This window comes from Octopus bimaculoides, chromosome 11 (genome assembly GCF_001194135.2).
Source record: "Octopus bimaculoides isolate UCB-OBI-ISO-001 chromosome 11, ASM119413v2, whole genome shotgun sequence".
NCBI lineage: Eukaryota > Metazoa > Mollusca > Cephalopoda > Octopoda > Octopodidae > Octopus > Octopus bimaculoides.
Window position 1 is genome coordinate 76885263 of NC_068991.1, and position 5226 is coordinate 76890488.

A 5226-nucleotide genomic window follows, 5' to 3' on the forward strand; every position below is an offset into this window, starting at 1 on the left:
GGGGGGGGGGGGAGTCCACACAACAACAAATTAGTAAATTGGGGATCCACAACAAAATTTTAAGGGTTCCTGAAAAAATTATGCTTCAGATGTATATTGGTAAGGATTACAAGAAATAGCTGGGTTTCTTTCTCTAACATTTTACATAATTCAACCTAAACAAGTTAATGTCATCATCATCATTGTTTAACATCCGCTTTCCATGCTGGCATAGGTTGGACGGTTAGTCTGAGGACTGGCAAGCCAGGAGGCTGCACCAGGCTCCAATCTGATCTGGCAAGGTTTCCACAGTTGGATGCCCTTCCTAATGCCAACCACTCTGGGAGAGTAGTGGGTGCTTTTTTGAGATAGTGCCTTATTTTGAGTAAGAAAATTTTTAACAATAAATCAAGGAAAAAAAATGATAACGAGATGGTGGACTGATAGAATGGTTAGAGATCAGAGAAAATGCCTTGCAGTAGTTTTAAATCCAATCAAGGTCCACTTTGCCTTCTAATTTTCTGGGAAATCAATAAAATAAGTGTCATTTGGCTCTGATTTTAATCAGCATATTCTTTCCTACCTATTTACATATATCTATATTATTCTGTTAAGAAAGTGGGAAAGAGCAAGTCAAGTGATAGATTTGTGTATCTAAATGCTATTCGAGTAGATCACACTATCACATACAAATTTTCTTGATAATTCATAAAAAAGCAATCATCCCTGGTGGGGCTCGAACCCACGGCCTCTGGATTAGAAGTCCAGCGCGCTATCCACTGCGCTACAGGGACTAAGTGCTTACGTCCAGCGACTGATTCTGTAGTGTAGCAAATGCAGTAGCGAGATGAAATATATTGCGTTTACTTAGTGATTACATAATGTTCTATAATGTAATTATTTTGGCACTACTGAATGCATTCTGCAGACACTCGTCTACTTTTGCATTCATTGCTGAATATCTCCATGTTCTTTAAAGAATAATTAGAACTTTACTGGTCCCTTATAATTAAAGGTAAATTTAAACTATTTTTCGGGGCAAAAAATTACAAATTGAAAACAAAAATAAACGTGTATGAAAAACGTCCTGTACGCCACGTATAATTTTCAACCCAGATTTCAACTCCATGACTTTTATTCTCAATTAATGGTTTTATTTTAAATTTAATTTTAAATAGATTTTCATTTATTTTTAACATTAATTACTAATAAGGTGGAGGTAAAAGTCTAATTATGTTTAAAAAAAAGAAACAAAAATATCCCGATGTTATCGGCATGAATAGCTTGGATTGATTGATACTGTAAATAAAATAATATCCTCTGTTTGAATTGTTATATATCAAACCTGTTTCACAAAATATGAAAGAAAAGCAGTTGAAACTGACATCAGCAGTTGAGTTAATCGTCAAAGATGAAGGCCAAAATCAACATCGATTGGATTCGAACTCAGAACAATGCAAAAAAAAAAACAATGCTACTGAGACACTGAAGAAAGTTTTGATCAACGCGCTACCGATTCTGCCAATGAATCACTTCTATGGTATTCAGCCTTCGGTATTCTATACTTCTGAAGGCGGTCGATTTCAGTTGTAGAATTTGCTACTATCTTTTAAAGTCATTTAAAATTAGACTTACAGGAATTTAATCACATTACGGGGGTGTTAATTTAATTACTATATATATATATATATATATCACTGGACATATTAACAACTGACGTTTTCGGATTCCTGGTGAATATGCACGTGACTTGTTTGTTTATATAGCAACAGCGCAGGAAGCAACGGAATTTCGTTAATACGCAAAAACGTTAATGGTACATAGATTTTGAGAGAAAGGCAACAATTAAATTGAATTTAATGTTATCGAAGCATTCCTATCTATCTCTTTCGTTTTCAGATTTGATGAATATGCATGTGACCTCTTTGTTTATATAGCAACAGCGCGGGAAGCAACGGAATTTTGTTAGATCATACGCAAAATGTAGAAGGTACATAGATTTTGAGCGAAAAGCGAAACAATTAAATACAATTTAATATTATCGAAGCATTACTATCTTCCTATTGCTTTGCATTTTTGTTTGTTTGTTTTAGGGGTGAATAAGGTAAAAACAAAAAAATGTGCTAATTTGTTATTCATCATAGGCAACTTACACGAAATGTGGAAGATGCTTAATTATACATAAACATCCTACACCACATTCAAAAGAAAGATATTCGTCTCAGACCAATACTCTACAACCAGTGACCCAAAGAAGCATTTATTTATTTATTCTTTCAGTACTGCCACGACATTCTCTTTGGATCCGTCTCTAAAAAGAAAAACCAAGTTGCATATCTTTTTCATTCAAGTCACCTCCAGACATGTCTTGTCTTCTCCCATTATTTAAAATGTAGAAGAATACTTCTCAATCCTCCACTAAACACTTGTCTAATCCTTTATTCCCAGAGCAGCAATCCTCTGGAATATTCTCCTGGTCAATGCTGTTTAGTCTGAAGTCAGCACAGTGACTGTGCAGGTCTGTGTTGAAAGGTGTTCCAATGAGGGCTCTAAGATTACATTAGACGTGTCGTTTGAAGGAGGTGTTTGCTGTTATTTCTAGCAGGTCGAGCGATCACGTGTCAGTTCTCTTGTTAGCTCGTCCACTCCATTTCTCCTGTTGGTGTTGATCTACAGAATCCCAAAATAAAAAAATTGAACTGCATCGATCTCACTCGTCACATGACGATTTTCGTTTACTTTTTGAATTATTCAGACGATGATCTAATGAATTCACTTGTTAATAATGAATGAAAGGTTTAAATCCCTTCCATAACACGAACGTGGTTTAGTTTGCACTAAATGTTGCACACACCCACACATACGAATAAAGAGGGAATGTGTGATGCTTAACATATCGATGATTAGTCCCCCCCCACCTTTTTTTTAGTGAGAAGTGGGCTTTCGGGAGACTCATTCATTTCTGAAGACCTTTAGTTGCGTAAGTGACGTAAAATGTGTCCAACTAAAACGTGATGTTCTGGCACCCCGTAATTTACGACGACGAGGGTTCCAGGTGATCCGATCAACGGAACAGCCTGTTCGTAAAATTAACGTGCAAGTGGCTGAGCACTCCACAGACACGCGTACCCTAAACGTAGTTCTCAGGGAGGTTAAGCGTGACACAGTGTGACAAGGCTAGTCCTTTGAATTACAGGTGAACTGGAGTAAAGTGAAATTAAATGTCTTGCTCAAGGATACACTGCGCCGCCAGAAATCGAACCCACGATGGTGAGCTGAATACCTTAACCACTAAGCCACGCGCCTTCTGAAACACTACCCTCATAGTTTTAAGACAACAAAGCGTATCCTTTCTAATTTCGGAAGTCTTCGGTTATAACATACCCCTTTCATTTGGCGACCGGAAGGGATGTAAATGTTTTTTTTTTTTTTTTTTTTTTTTTTTTTTTTTTTTGATGCGTTAGGGCCAGTTTATTTACGAGAAATCGTAGTTTGCAAGGCGGTGAGCTGACACAATCGTTAGCATGCCGGACGAAATGCTTAGCGGTATTTCGTCCGTCCTTACGCTCTGAGTCCATATTCCGCTGAGGTCAGCTTTGCCTTTCATTCTTTCGGGGTCGATAAATGAAGTACAAGTTGCGTACTGGGGTCGATCTAATCGACTGGCCCCCCTCCTCTAAAATTTCGAGCCTTGTGTCTAGAGCAGAAAAAAAAAATTGTTGTTTGTAATATGAAACGACAAATTTATAAAATAATTACAGAATACATTGTTCACGAATAGAAATAATATTTTCAAAAGCTCTACCACTCAATGATCATGTGTCATTGTACCATCTCGACTCCATTTCGTTCAAAGAAGTAAGGTAGGACAACTGCAGTGCTGATGACGCCTATTTAGGCGGAAACGTATTCACAGCTGTCTTCTTGTCTCTAGACATGGCTCATCATCTAACGGGCAACTCCACTAAAACTCAAGGCAATTTTTTATTAGGTATTCCATTCATAAAGTACCACAGACCGCAGTTTGTTCATGACTACTCTTTGATATACAATCTAGTATTTAAAATAAATTGTTACACGATCGTAAAAAGAAAAGGAAAAAAATGCTAGTAGCCACAAAGTTTGACAAAGATGGCCTCTAACTTATAAAGAAAGATCAAAACTATTAAATAGTGAAATATGAAATGGAAACAGAAAAATGTTGAATAACTTTCAAATATTCGTAAGAAATTCGGGATCTATTTTAAAACGGGGGCGCCAGTATTTTCTTAACGAAACACTTTGAAACTTGGGACACTGGTAGAATGTGTCATATAAAACATCTTTTACTCTTAGTCTGCTTAACAAAAAAAAAGGAATTCGCAAGTTATTCCATGTTAAAGTTGTCGTATTTCTGTAATTTCAACCAATCACTGACGTCTATTCAGCTGAATAGAGTTACTGCTGGGCGGTCATAAAAATGTTATTCCCTGTGACATATTTCATCCGGTTTAATCGTAATTTATACGCATATATTGTTTATATAATAAATTACGCTGTTCGTATCTATGTGTGTAACAATTTTAGAGTTCGGATTCTAGGGTTAGGGTTACGGTTAACAGTCTAGTTAGGGTTAGGGGATTAATACGATATACACCGTTACAGCGCTAACTGTTTTCAACTGAATAGACGTCAGTGATTAGTAGAAATTATCGAAATAAGACAATTTTTTACATGAAATAAATTCGAATACAAAAATATTTTTCTGTTCTATAACACAAAATAGATAAGTATACGAAGTTTGAAAGTCTTTCCGTACCAAAAACACTACATAAAACATAAATGAAAACTGACGCCCCCGTTTTAAAATAGATCCGAAACTCGAAATAAGTAGTAGAATAAAACATGTAATAACTTTTTAGACATTTACAAAGTCAAAAGTTTTTAACGATTTAAAACACCAGCTCACTCATGATTGTTGAGTATATTCTCATAATATAGAAACCGTCATCGTTATCATCAATATTGTCATCGTCATCATCGTCAGCAACAACAACAACAGCAGCAGGTGCTGGTTTCAAAAGAAAGTCAATTGTTTGTTTTTATTTTACAAATTGATAACCAGGAACAGAACAAGAAAGAAAATTCTGAAGATGTCGTCATATTTATTTGTAGAAAACTAGAAAACGTTACTAGAGATCGAGTCCTTTTATCTTCTCCCTACTCCGCCCCATACTCCCTAAACTTCTTATTAAGAATCTCTAAGCT

General features: G+C 36.0%; 1 non-coding gene across 1 annotated transcript; it reads right to left on the reverse strand.

Moving 5' to 3' along the window:
* Positions 1–700: 700 nt before the first annotated feature.
* Trnar-ucu (transfer RNA arginine (anticodon UCU)) lies at positions 701–773 on the reverse strand. The gene has a single exon. It is a non-coding gene; the product is annotated as a tRNA-Arg (tRNA).
* Positions 774–5226: the final 4453 nt, after the last annotated feature.